We start from the raw sequence: 15,486 nt of genomic DNA on the forward strand, positions 1-15,486 counted from the left end.
GAAGTGACAAACTAACCAACAACAAGAAATTTCTTTTTTAAGATTAAATCCATGCAAAGGAATCCTGTATTGATATTAAAATTATATTGCAGAAAACTAATAAATGATATGGAATAGTGATTATGATCTATTTTTAATTCCAAAAAATTCTAAAAGATAGCATTTACAGTATAACTCCCTTTTTATATTTCAAATAAGTATATAAAAATATGTGAACTATATGCACACATAATAAATTGATAACTTCTTTCTAAGTTGTTGGCAATAATTTTTTTAACTTTTCAATCTTTCTTTGTATTTTATATATTTTCTAAAATTAAAAATATACCTTTTGTTAAAAGAACTATAAATATGGATATAGCTGTATGTATATGTAAATTTATGACTGTTTAATTAATCTCTTCTAGGCATTCATCCAGAAGAAATTACTAGAAGTGTTGAGAATTGTTTGGCTATAATTATTTTTGTCATGAGATTAGTCGTAATAGCCAAAATTTGGATATATACTTAATCTAGGAATTTATTACATAAATTTTGCTGAATCTATTTTATGGAAAATCATGCAGCCATTAAAGTTCATATTCTCCTACATTATTTCATGACTTTGGAAAATGCTAAAAAAAACTAGAATAAGATAAATTACTTTATATCACATTATCTCAATCTTATAGGAGACTGTGTACACACACACAGAACACACACACACAGAACAAAACTTTTACACTAAGGAGAGACATGGAAATAGAGAATACATACAGGCTGTAAGTGAGTCTGGCATTCCAGTCCTAATGATTTATAGTAGTCCCCCCTTATCTGTGTGTGTGGGGGGGATACATTCCGAGATCTTCCAGGGATGCCTGAAACCACAGATAGTACCAAACCCTAAATACTATTTTTTGGTGTAGTATATACTGATGATAAAACTTAATTTATAAACCAGGCATGTAAGAGATTAATAACAATAACTACTAATAAAATAGAATAACCATAAAAATAAACTGTAATAAAACTTATGTAATAAAACTTATGAGATGGTCTCTCATCTCTTTTGAAATACCTTATTGTGAGGTACTCACCCTTATTCTTCTTGTGATGGTATGAGATGATAAAATGCCTATGTGATGAGATGAATTGAGGTGAATGATATAGACATTGAGATGAAGTGTTAGGCTACTGTTGACCTTCTGACCATATGTTAGAAGGAGGATTATCTGCTTCCTGACCACAGTTGACTGAGGGTAACTGAAACCCTAGAAAGTGAAACCACAGATAAGGGGGAACTACTGTTCTTCACAGAATGATGAAGGAATCAGCAGATTCATTCAATAAATCAGCCAATTAGAGTAATTATCAATGATGACAGAGATAAAATAATGTTAGTGACTAAAGTATATTGATTATGAGTTAATTTACAGCCTGAATAGAGGTGTCCAACATATTAACCACTTGTGTATTAGGCTTTGTCTCAATCTACTTCTTTATCAATAAGGTTGTCATCATTATATATTGTATATTAAGGTATACTTATCAAATTTTCAGTTGCCATAATGCCAGAATCAAATACTAATATATAATACAAGAATAATTTACAGTTTTCAATATACTAGAGCAATGAGATGAAACTAATAATACAAAATTTGACAGATAAAAAAATGAAGTACTAGCATTAGATTCAAGACACACTAGCCCATTTGTATGATAAGGAAACCAGAATTTGTTGTAACAGAACTTGCTGAAACAGCAAGTTGTTTCAATAAAAAACAAACAAACTCAACTATTGTAGATTCAAGCCCAGTAGCCAAAAGAATAGCAACCCTTTTCCAAAATGAATACAATCTTATGCTGCATTAATGGGAAACATAGTGTCCACAAAAAGGCAAATCTCATAATTCTTTTCAATATCTAGAATAGTACGTTCTGCTCCAAAAACACTTTAAGATACTATGAACAAAGGATAGTGACCAGGATGATAAATGTTTAGGAAAACATCAGGAAAGCTTGTGGGAACTGATCATGTTGAAATGGAAAAGAGAAGCTGTATGTGAAATACAATGGCTATTTTAAATCAGATTTGTCCAGTGAGGAGATTGATTATACATTCCATGCAGCCCAAGAATAGGAATAGGACAATTGAAAGGAAGATCTAGAAAAGCTGATTTCACTTCACTATGAGAGCAAACTTGCAGATTGAGAGGCTAGAACAAAACCAAATTCTCCCCCTCCCTCCACAATATTTCATCCTGTCTTGGTTGCTAGATGCCATGGGCACAATGACATCAGTGATAAGCACAGATTAAGGGGATTAGGCCCTTTCCATATGGAAAAACAGCCAATAGAAGATGATATGGTCCATTTCAAGTTAGCAAAGATGTGTTCACTAAAGCTTAAGGTAATAGGACCTCACCTATGAACTACTAATTTTAAAGAAAAAGAAAAAGTTGGGCAGCCCAGGTGGCTGAGCGGTTTAGCGCCACCTTCAGCCCAGGGCGTGATCCTGGAGACGGGGGGGGGGGGGGGGGGGGGGGGGGGGGGGGGGGGGGGATCAAGTCCCACATCTGGCTCCCTGCATGGAGCTTGTTTCTCCCCCTGCTTGTGTCTCTGCCTCTCTCTCTGTGTGTCTCTCATGAGTATATAAATAAATAAATATTAAAAAAGAAAAGTTAATAGATGATAATAGAAAGCATTTGCTGAGCATAGAACTGTTGGTTCTAAATGCTTTACCCAAATTGTCTCACTTACTTCTCATAAGAATTTAATGTGTTAAAAATTATCTCCATGTTACAAATTAGGAAACTAAAAATAAGAAATGTTTTAAAAAATTGTTTTTAAGGGAATGGGATGACTGGGTGATAAGCAATAAGGAGAGCACTTGATTGGATGAGCACTGGGTGTTATATTACACGTTGGCAAATTGAATTTAAATAAAATATTAAAAAATTGTTTTTAAGTTGTCCTTGGTCACAAAGCTAGGAAGAGGATTTCATTCCCAGGTTTGTGATTTCAATGCTTATTGTCCTTCTTACTTCAGTTTTGTATCTTATTGGCACGGAGGAGGTAGAATTAGAAAATATTACTGGCATAGGCAAAAATATGAATATGGTTTTGAAAGAACCATAATGAAATCTAGAAAATAAATTAGTGATTTACTCTTTGCAAGAAGTTTCTGGAATTCAAGAAAGTGACCTTCAGACTAGCTTCTATCATTTTCTCAGGAATAGCACATATAATTCTATTTATAAAACATTTTACATTAACATGTCTTTTTTTTTACATTTAAACTTAAAGCAAATTTCTCAGAGCATCTGAAAATTCTGTTAACTAAAACTTCCACATGTTTATTACAATAAACGTCTCCTGAGGTGTCTGTGTGGTCTTGAATTGCCTTCTGAGTCATCCAAAGAATATGAATTAGGCTTAGAACAGTATTATTATTAGATATATTATACCATGCCCTTATTTCTTGAATGTGTGTGTAGTTTGACTTTTTTTGCAACCATTACTCAATTATACAGAATTTCTGGTAGCATTTTACCCAGCAGAGAGCAAACATATCAAACTCTACTTTAAGAGGTAGAAGTGGAAAATAGATTACAAAGGAAAAAAAACTATAAGAAAATATAGAAAAGTTCATAGACAAAAGAAAAAATACATTGTAGTAGGAGAAAAAGCTATTTGAAATATATATATTTTTTAGTTGAGGAGATTGACTACAAGGCAGGATAGGCAACATATCCTTGGTCAGAGAAACAAAACTTGATTGCATAAAACAGCTCAGACCTGACTAATTGGTTTATTCTTATACTTTTATCTTCTCAGGTACTCTGATACTTGAAGATCAGGAAAAGATCAGGTATCAGAGTACCTGAGAGATTTCAAGATCGTGGGAATACATCTGGGGAATTCTGACCTCATGGCTTCTAAAAGCAACACCAAAACAAACAACTATTTTTGAGAATTCTTGTAGGTAAGCCACATATCCACACAAACTTTTGTGAACACCTCCCTCCTGATCATAGATTTTCCCACTTAAATGAGAGAAGAATTTTCACAAGCAAAATCTCAGTTTCAATGAAGGCCATCAGCTGGAAGAAGATGGGAAAACTTTGTAACTATGATCAGAGAGTTTCAGACTAGAATATAGAGATCAGGTCTGGGAGACAATGCTAAGAGGAATAACTTAAGGATGGATCAGAGGCAAGGAGCCTAAAATGTTCTAAAGTTGAGAATGCAGAAAATAGCAGATGACTACAGGGATTTATATACTCGATAGTGACTAGAGACACTAATAGTACAAATCCTAGTGGATCAAATATACCACAGGGTTTCCAAGTGAAATGATTTCTGCAGTACATTGGTAGGTGGAGTGTAGGCATAAGGAGTACTAAGGCTTTTCAACATTGGCTGTGACCTTGCTCACCAGAGGAAATCCCTGTTTCTAGTGGATGGGGACACTCAAGTTTCCTTAGAAGAAGTCAGCAACAATCTGGATTGACAGAACTATTAATATGCTTATCTCTCTATTTTAGAAACAACACTGATATTTCTTTCAACCAAAGGTAAGATCAGGGAACATTATGCATTAGTCTTTGTGCCTCTACTGCTTTGTAGGTGCTCAAAAGTATTTATGACTACATTACTGAAGTGAAAAAGACGATGTGAAGAATTCAGAGAGGGGATCCCTGGGTGGCGCAGCGGTTTGGCGCCTGCCTTTGGCCCAGGGCGCGATCCTGGAGACCCGGGATCGAATCCCACATCGGGCTCCCGGTGCATGGAGCCTGCTTCTCCCTCTGCCTGTGTTTCTGCGCCTCTCTCTCTCTCTGTGACTATCATAAATAAAAAAAAAAAAAAAAGAATTCAGAGAACCACAACAACCCATGCCAAGACTTCAGAAATCAATGACGCCCAAATATAAGAGAGACTTTGAGATTGCCCCAATAAAATTTTTTAAATAATGGTAGAAGCCATATATTAAAAAGCTAAGAGTAATGGTAAGTATTTTAAGGCGTTAGTCATCACATACACGATTTTGAAGTTAAGGTTGTTTGCTCTGGGAGACTCTTCTCTGGATGGGAACTAACATCAGAATGTGTAAAACAGATCCTAGGTCAAGTTCAAAATCTCACTAGTAAGTCAATTAATGCTGTGGTTGTGGCTGGTTAAAATGGTGGATGAAGCAAGAGAAAGAGAAACTTTTTATTGTAGTTATTTTTTTCTACCTGGTTTTCTTGCCTCCCACCTTCTCCAAGTATTAACTATTTAGATAAATCCCATACTTCACAGTACATACTTCCCTAAATGTCTTAAATTGCCTATAGTGAAGCACATTTGCTATGTTTCTGTTCTCCCAATGGTAGTAAATATTTCTTGCCTCTTCAATTTATAGATCCATTATAAAATCAGTCTCTGAAATGATTTGGAGGTGAGTGGGGAAAGGTATGTGATTCTTTATAACTGACCCTAACAATACCATTTACCAACAAGTGAATTTGAGCAACTAACAGACACTCTATTACCCTGTTTTTCTCACATATAAGGGAAAGTTAATAAAAATACTTCCCCTCCCCATAGGAGATCATATATGAGAAAACAGCCCAAGTGAGATCATCTATGAGAATCACAGGGTAAATTAGAAAGAGTTTGAATATGTTAGCTACTATTATCTTGCTGTTTACACTTTACCATCTACAGAAATGCCTGTTAATCCCTGTCATTCTATCTGCGAAGGGCTCCAGATACTGACTGTGGACATTGACTCTTGGCCAAGGGTTTTCAGTGGAAAGCCATTCAGGAAAAAAGGAATAACACATTAAATACCAGTTTTTATAGAACTGTGGGAGACAATAAAAATTTTGTTCCCAATCAATTACTTGAAGTTTGCCATCTTTGCCACTGGCAAACATGCAAACATTTAAGAAATATCTAATGAGAGCGAGTAATTGCACAGACTCTGCACACTGCTCAATTGTTTTCTGATGTGCCCTAAATGTGCTGACACCAGCTTTCCTTCATCCGTGCCCCTCTAGGCCAGGAACCTCAGATGGCTCTCTCAATAGAAAGTACATTGTGCTGATTCTGATTCATTAAAGATGTACAAAGACCACAATTTTGGAAGTAGTAAAAAAGTACCTCTCAAGTGACAAGAAGAATATGGCAGTGAAAATATAAAATGAAAGCCTGACTAACAACAAGCTTTTCTTTTTTTTTCTTGTATTAAAATAATGAAACAAATTTTAAGGCAGAAAATGGCCAAATCTGAAATGCTTATTTATGTGACCTCATCCTGAACCTCTCCATCATTGAACCAGAGGATTTATCTCTCCTCCATAGATTTAAGTCCATATACTCTGTTTATTTATTCATTCATTTGTATTCAATTAAAAATTTCATTATTTAATTCTTTTGATTTTATGCATTGCATTAGTTGTAGTAACATTCATTAAGCAATCGCTATATTCAGGCATCATAATAAGGGCTTTACGTGAATTATCTTATTTAACCTCCTAACAATTCTGTGAGATAAGCTCTTTATTATGCCCATTTTACAGATGAAGAGACTAAGTAAGACTCAGGGAGACCACATTACTTATCCAAATTCACCCAAATAAGCTAGTAGTAGTGGGTGAGCAACTCAAACTAGGTCTGTATAACTTCAAAGTCTGCGTTTTTAAATATTATATTAAACTGTTTAAGTGTTGGGGCTCCCATCATGAGGGAACATGATCCGTCTTATTAGTTCTAGTGGAGGAACACAGAACAGGGGCTGGGAGATATGGGAAGAGTGTGTGAATCTCATCTGTGGTTAAGAGTATCAGAAGAGATGAGAGAGGTAGAGAGGGAGGACAAGAAAGCCTTGGGGGGATGGGGTGCCTGGATAGCTCAGTTCGTTAAGCATCTGCATCCGGCTCAGGTCATGATCCTAAGGTCCCGGGATCGAACCCCGAATGAGGCTCCCTGCTTATTGGGTAATCTGCTTCTTCCTCTCCTTCTGTCCCTCTCCCCAACTCATGTTCTCTTTCTCTCTGAAATAAATAAATAAATAAATAAATAATCTTTAACAAAAAGAAAAAAAAAAGTCCTAGAAGTTGTGACACAGAGTTCTGCTTTTTTGCTGAAGATGATATGGTAAAACTGAAGGATTAATCTTTTTTGAAGATCACTATGCCATATTTATGCTGGATGAACTGCAGTAGGGCATGGTAGGAGATATAAGAAGCAGATAAGATAGCTATTCTGATAATCCAGACAAGAAGTGATAATGATTTAGGGCAATGACTATAGAATGGATAAGAAGAATGGGGTTTGAGAGACATGGAATAAGCAAAAATATCAGGCTGTAAAGACTGGGTACAAGTGATGAGGGAGTGGGAGTAATAGAGAATTCTTCCTGTTTAGAGACACTTGTGTTATATTTACCTATAAAGTAATACTAGGGCATTACAGATTTGGGGGAAATAAGATGTTAGCTGAGGAATCTATGGCACAGTGCAGGTGCTCAGAACAGTCAAGGCTTTAAATTTGGGAACCATTACCAAATGATTCTTCTCAGATATCAACTCATGGATAACAATGGTTGCCTGAAACTCTGTATCAATCAAGATGGTGGACAAAATGGAAAGACCTAACCAGCAACAAGCACATAGGATTCTACTTGGAAACAAAGAAATCAATCTGCCTAGAAAAAGAAATGCTTGAAAAACTAGAGTAATAATATGAAGCCAGCAATGAGAGAGGTGATACAGTGGAGTGGCCCCGGAGTTGGACAGTCTGGGCTTGGATCTCAGTTCCCCAATTACTGTCAATGTGACTGTGGGTCAGCTACTGAATCTCACTGTGTCTCCAAGTCTTTAACCTGGAAAATGAGCATAATTATATTAATACCTCAGAGAGTGCTATGGGGCTATGGGAATTAGATATCCATCAAAAGTGATTTGCCATGTGAAAAAAAAATCAATGTTGTTTATTTCGTTAAAAAAAAAAAAAGAAATGCACATATAATGTGTGTTGGAGATAGACAGATATATAAAGATATATATGAGGATATTAAGCACCAGACAGAAAATCAAAAGATACGATAGAAAATGAGACATTAAATGCATTAACAGGGAAAACTGAAACCATTGGTCATTAAAAACGACATTTTTCTTAAAGGAAAAAAAGACATTTTCTTCATATAAACTAATACAGAATAATGTGAATTAGGAATTGTTCAATCAATTTTGTTTTCTTCAGACACTAAATTTGAAGCCCAAAGATATTCAGTAACATAATCGAGGTCACACTCAATCAAGCCAGAGCTCAAATGAGTACAATTTCCTAATCCCCACTACAATGAATTTTTTATTACATGATGCCAGATAATAATCCTTTTAAAGAAGAATCTATCAGTTGAGTAGACATCTTTATAACATTTGTGCCTCATTTTTTTTTATCACTTATCTATCAGAAATAGCTTGTGTCAAGTTGTTTTTAGAACATAAACTCCCCGAGGCAGAGATTTTTCTACCTTTCCAGAATTAACTTTTCCAGATAATGAGCAATGTGCTCTGTATGCAGCAGGCAGCTTCAGATACAATAACGAGCATTTTGTTTATCTGACTGAAAGACCGTGAATGGGTATTTGTCCTTTAGTGAAAAATCACATACTGAGTAATTTCAGTCTTTCTGTTGACTGTCTCCAGAAAGTTTGTATTTCCTATAAAGCACTCTTTTTAAAGTATGTTGATGAATGGGTTGGCAAGATAGAAACAAGAAGATGATGGATTGAGGATGAAGACCAGTGAAAGAACTGGGAAACCCATTCTCTCATATAATTGTCACCCCTCCCCCCCTTCCTCTGCTGAGATATTTCTATAATTTGTGACTGCATCAGGTTGGTGTGTCTACTAAATATAGGATATGAAATTTCACTTTAATAAAGCTAAAAATTCAGAGGCTCATACTCCTTACGCAAAGACTTAACTATGACTAATGAACTGCCATGAGTTTTGAAAACAGCCTCACTTTCTCTAGGATATGAATTTGTAGAATGGAAAAATGTCTTTCTGCAAAATGTTGTTTCAGACCTCAGTATGTAAACTGATGTTTATTCTTACTATACTTTTCCATATTTCATATGTCATCAGTAGGGTTTGCTCTTTTTATTTTTGTACACATTAGATTTACATAGTTTTTTATAGATTAAAAAAATTCAAGGATATGGGTACAAAATATTGATTGGGCAGGTTAAAGACATAATATCATATATCCCTCCTTTGTTCAACAGAGAATTTGGGGCATCCTAATAGTGAAAGGAAAATGTAACCTGGAAACTCAGGACAATCATTCCAAGAAATTCCAAAGCACTTAGTGCTTTTTGGATGCTGCTTCAAGGAATTATTACAAGAAAATGATAAATAATCCAATTATGAGATAATTCAGGAAAAATAATAATGAGTAAATAGAACCCATGATAATGGTCCTTAAATGCATGTTTAAATAATGAAGCATTTACATTTACCGGAAAGGGTGGATGACTTCAATAAAGTTGTTATCAGATAATACTCATCTGGTACTTTGCATTTTAAAAGTATGATCTTGTTATTGAATTGAGAAAAAAGTTTCCAACATTCTATATGAATAACTCTCACTCACAGATTATGCATGACTAGAAAATACATGAAAAAGTTGCAAAAAAAAATGCTATTGGTAAGTTTCAGAAGAAAGATCGTGAATTTAAGGAGCTGAATGTTGATTTTAGAAAACTATGCAACTAGGGCCAGGAGAAGCAAAAACAGATCTTTTCAATCGGATTACAAATAATGACACAGGAACCCATCTGCCTATGTTTTATGATGAAGAATGCTGTAATTATTTGATGAGTAGGAGGGAAAGTTTGGTGGGATGAAAAGTTGGAAGAAAGCCAGGGAAGCTGGCTGCCTCAAGTTCAACAAGAAAATGTCAAATCAAATGTGTGTTCTCTTCCTGAAAAATACCCACCCTCATTATGCATCCATGTGTTCATGACTGATGCAAATGAATTTTTCAAGTGCTATACAAATGAGTTGCCTAACTTATGTTAGCCTAGTGAGAGCAAATCCCTACTAATATACAGAATTATATTTTTAGCCTTAGATAAAAGCATACAGACATTAAATGTTTGCAGGCTCAATCTTCCTTTCCTCTTTACTATGTTCCGATTTAATTAATGAAATACTAGAATTGGGACAGTTGTGGCTTTGGACTGGAAATTATGTGAATTCTGGCTATCATCTTTATGGGCAAAACTAGGCTACTGGTACTTCCCTAAGGCAAACACATCTGTGATTTAAACTAATCAGTCCCTGCGAGTCACTGTTGCTCCATACAAACAGGGTGAAAATAACATGTCTTTGCAATGAGAATCTGTCATTTTAAAGAGAAATCATATCATTTTGAGTAAACCTCACCTTAATGGATGAAATATTTGCATATCAATTACTAATTTTCCAACTGAGTGTTTTAGTCAATGAGCATATGAGAACATTTTGATATATTGTCCATCAGATATAAACTCTGATTACTGTATTAATTCTACATTTTTGCTTTATAAAACTGAAGACATTTTATCTTTTATTTATTTACTTTAGAGAGAGAGCACACAACATGAGAGAGGGACTGGGAGAGGGGCAGAGCAGGAGGGAGGGGAAAAGGGAGAGAATCCCAAGCAGACTCTGCGCTGAGGACAGAGCTCAATCCTACAACCCTAAGATAATGAACCTGAGCTAATGCATAAGAGTCTGACACTTAATTAACAGAGCCATCCAGGCACCCCTGAAAATGATTTTTTTTTAGACAAATTCGAGGAAAGCTGAATCCTTTTGTTTTAGTGGCTCATATCAGAAATTAACCTTTATCAAAAAGTAATTGCAATTTTAGTGAATACTAATGTAAACACTGTAATAGTAGCACCATAAGACCTTTAACCCTCACCACAAAAAAGCATGTACAGCTCAAGCATACCTTGAAGATACCACAGGTGTGGTTCCAAACCATCGCTACAAAGCAAGTCAAATCGGGGTTTCCCAGTGCATATAAAAGTTATGTTTACACCAGAGTATAGCCTGTTAAGTGTACAATAACACTTTGTCTAAAAAACATAGATACCTTATTTGAAAATACTTAGTTGCTAAAAAATGATAACCATCATCTGAGCTTTCAGCAAATCAGAATCTTGCTGTTGGAGGATATTAGTAGCTGCCGACTGATCAGGGTGGTGGTTGCTTAATGTGACCATGGGGTGACCATGGCAATTTCTTTTTTTTAAAGATTTTATTTATTTATTCATGAGAGACACAGAGAGAGGCAGAGAAGCAGAGACACAGGCAGAGGGAGAAGCAGGCTTCTCTCAGGGAGCCGGATTCAGAATTTGATTCCAGGACCCCGGGATCATGACCCGAGCCAAAGTCAGATACCCAACCGCTGAGCCACACAGGCATCTCCAATTTCTTTAAATAGGACAAAAAGGAAGTTTTCCACATCAATGGACTCTTCTTTTCACTCATTTCTCTGTCGTATTCAATGCTGTTTGATAGCATTTCACCCATAGTAGAACTACTTTCAAATTGAAGTCAATCCTCTGAGACTCTGCCACTACTTTATCAACTAAGTTTGTATATTATAAATCCTTTGTTATCATTTCAACAGTCTTCACAGCATTTTCACCAGGAATAGATTCCATCTCAAGACATCTCTTCTCATCCACAAGAAGTATCTCCTCACCCTTCAAAGTGTTATCATGGGATTGCAGCTGTTTGTTTTCCAGGTGATAGTTGTTCAGTTACATCATCAGGCTCCACTTCTAATTCTGGTTCTCTTGCTCTTTTCACTATATTTGCAGTTACTTCCTCCACCAAAGTCTTAAACCCCTCCGTCATCCATGACCATCTTAGCTAGATCTTCTGTATAATGTTGCAGCTTCTATACCAGCACTGGGATGTTATGGAGAGTTTCTTTCCTTAAACCTCAGGAACCAATGTCTGCTGGCTTCAAACTTTTCTTCTGCAGCTTCCTCACCTTTCTCAGCCTTCACAGAATTGAAGAGATAGGGCCTTTCTCTGGAGCAGGCTTTGGCTTAAGGGAATGTTGTAGCTGGTTCGATCTTCTATTCAGATCACTAAACTTTCTCCATATCAGCAACAAAGCTGTTTTGCTTTCTTATCATGTGTGTGTTCACTGGAGTAGCACTTTTAATTTCTTTCAAAAATTTTTCCTTCCCAGGAACCCTGGGTGGCGCAGCGGTTTAGTGCCTGCCTTTGGCCCAGGGCGCGATCCTGGAGACCCGGGAGCGAATCCCACGTCGGGCTCCCGGTGCATGGAGCCTGCTTCTCCCTCTGCCTATGTCTCTGCCTCTCTCTCTCTCTCTCTCTGTGTGACTATCATAAATAAATAAAAAATTAAAAAAAAATTTTCCTTCCCATTCACACATTGGCTGTCTAACTCAAGAGGCACAGCTTTCAGCTTATCTCAGCTTTGGACCTGCCCTCTAAACTAAGCTTAATCACTCTAAATTTTGATTGAAAGTGAGAGAAATGTGACTCTTCCTTTCACTTGAACACTTAGAGGCCATTATAGGATAATTAATTAACCTAATTTCAATATTATTGTGTCTCAGGGAACGAGGAGGCCCAATGAAAGGAAAAGAGACAGGGCATGGCTGTTCAGTAAGGCAGTCAGAACACACACATTTATCAGTTAAGTTCACACTCTTATGTGGGCATGGTTTGTGCTGCTTCCAAACAATTACAACAGTAACATCAAAGATTGCTGATTGCAGATCACCAGAAGAAATACAATATTAATGAAAAAGTTTGAAATATTGCAAGAATTACCAAAATATGACACAGAGACACATGTGAGCAAATTTTGGAAAAAATAATGCTGATAGTTTTGACACAAGGCTGCCACAAGCTTTCAATTTGTAAAAGACAAAATATCTGTGAAGTGTAATAAAGTGAAAGTGCATTAAAAGGAGATATTCCTATAGACAGTTTAGCACATTAACTGACTTGTCTTCAAATTAATAAATACTTCAAACTGGAGAATGTAATGAAAACAAAAGCAAATGCAAAACTTCAAAGAAAAGGCTTTGGAACATTTAATCCAAATATTTTCTTTAAAATTGGAGTTTGAAATATTTTAAGTATTTTAGTTCCAAGTTTACTCATAATTATTATAATTATATATTTATTTTTAATAATTTAACAATTGTCCTTAGCTACATATTTATTCCAATTATTAATGAAAATTACACAATAATAAAATATGGAGTAGCAACTCTAACATCAAATACTAATATAACATGTTTAAACCTAAGAAAAAAAAATAAAAACAAAAAACTGAGATTAATTTGCTCCGGTTCTTTTGTCCTTTTCTTCACAAGCATGCAGTTAGTAAAGTCCTGTAAATGTAAATGCCAATACAATAGTATCTCATTGTTCTTCATGGAAATTAGTGATGCATGATAATGCATGTCATTAATGGTCATGAAAACCATTGGAGAAATCATATTGCATTTTAATGAATGAGTTAAATGCCTGGGATTGTCGACTATGTTAGAGGAATAATCATCTGAGAAAAATTAGTTCTGACATTTGGTAATTAGTAGTAGAAAAATTATAAATTTCACTGAAAGAACATTTTGTCTAAAATATTTTATGCTATCCCAAATGCAAAAGCCACAAACTACACTGTTTATAGAAAATATTTTATCACAAAATCATAGTATTCTGGGTCAAGGAATTATTTTAAAAGACTTAAAAACATCCTTATCCAAGTAATAATAGCACTAATAGTAACAACTACCTTCTCTATCAGACATAAAGATTCATAAGAATGACAAGATTACTTGGACAATTATTTTTATTCTACACAGTCTAAAAATATATTTGATAAAACATGAATTAAAACTGTTGATATTTTTTTCTGAAGTTATGAGGCCATCATAATGGCATTTTGAAAGTTTACTCATCACGGATGTTCTTTTAAGCAGATTTGATATTGCCAAATATATGCAAAATTTTTTTTACTTTTTTACTGTTTTGACATTTGCACCAATTGTGTAAAATCTGTGATGGGGAAAACTACTGGCGTCTTAGGAATCAAGGCAGTGCCACCACAACGTACCAGTAGTTGGGTTCTTCACTGACACATACACTTAACAACAACAACAAAGCCAGGTCTCTAAAGATTGTCTTAATAAAGCAGTGAAATTTATTAATTTTATTAAATCTTAATCCTTGAGTACACATCCTTTAATATTCTGCATGATAAAATGAGAAGAAAGCATAAAGCATTTCTGCTATATGCTATAAAGCATAATGGTTGTCTTGAGAAAAGTACTTGTGTGATTGAGTTGAGAGCAGAACTAGACAATTTAACCATAGAACACATTACCCAAAAAAACAACCAACCAACAAACTATGATTATTCACAGGTAGATATTTGAACAACCAAAACAATTTTGAAAAATGAACAAAGTTGGAGAATTCACCTTGCTTGATTTCAAATCTTACCACAAATTTATAGTCATCAAGGCAATGTGGTAGTGGTGTAAGGACAGGCATATAGGTCAATGAAATAGAACTGAGAAGCCAGAGATAACCCATACACTTATGGTCATTTGATTTTGACAAGGGTGACACGGAGGAAGAGGAATCTTTTCAACAAATGGTGCTAGGAGAACTGGGTAACCAGACACGCACAAAAAAAAATGAATCTGGAACTGTGTCTCATATCATACGCAAAAATTAGATTGACATGGCTTGTATGCTCAAATGTAAAAGCTAAAGCTGAAATATGCTTGGGATAAAATATAGCAGTAACTCTTTGTGACTGCAGGTTAGGAAAAGTTTCAGAGATATGTCACCAAAAGCGCAACTGACAAAGGAAAAAGTAGATAAATCAGGTTTCATTAAAATTAAAAACCTTTGTGCTCTACAGGATATCATATTTAAAAAAGTGAAAAGGCAACTAACAGAACCGGAATAAATATTTGCAAATCATATATCTAATAAGGGTATAGTATCCCAAATATTAAAAAAAAAAACTCTTTTTTTTTTTTTTTTTTTAAAAAACAAACTCTTTAAACAACAAAAAGATAAATATCCCAGTTTAAAAGGGGGTAAAGCTTCTGATTAGACATATCTCTAAAGAAGATATGTAAATGGCAATAATGTCCATTAGGGAAATGCAGACCAAAACCACAATGGTTTCTCACTTCACACATACTAGAATAGCTACAATAAAAGATAGGCAATAACTGTTGGCAAGGAAATAGAGAAATTAAACCCTCTTACGCTGCTTTTGGGAATGGAATGTCAAATGGTGCACACACTGTGGAAAACATGTAGGCAGTTCCTCAAAATTTTAAACATAGAATTACGGGACGTCTGAATGGCTCAGCGGTTGAGCATCTGCCTTTGGCTCAGGTCATGATCCCGCAGTCACGGGACTGAGTCTCACATCGGGCTT

At 35.3% G+C, this 15,486-nt stretch overlaps 1 long non-coding RNA gene across 9 annotated transcripts in view; it reads right to left on the reverse strand.

Moving 5' to 3' along the window:
• LOC140609182 (uncharacterized) overlaps nucleotides 1–15,486 on the reverse strand; it is a 337,556-nt gene that overhangs the window by 180,952 nt on the left and 141,118 nt on the right. For 6 of the 9 annotated variants that reach the window (XR_012011114.1, XR_012011112.1, XR_012011115.1 and 3 more), the window contains exon 7: nucleotides 1,077–1,250. The exons of 2 other annotated variants lie outside the window; for them this stretch is intronic. This is a non-coding gene — a long non-coding RNA (uncharacterized lncRNA). Of the gene's footprint in view, nucleotides 1–756; nucleotides 858–1,076; nucleotides 1,251–15,486 lie in introns of all 9 variants that reach the window. One more of the 9 variants, XR_012011117.1, reaches the window with a different exon arrangement.

Source organism: Canis lupus, chromosome 18 (genome assembly GCF_048164855.1).
Source record: "Canis lupus baileyi chromosome 18, mCanLup2.hap1, whole genome shotgun sequence".
NCBI classification, from domain to species: Eukaryota; Metazoa; Chordata; class Mammalia; order Carnivora; family Canidae; genus Canis; species Canis lupus.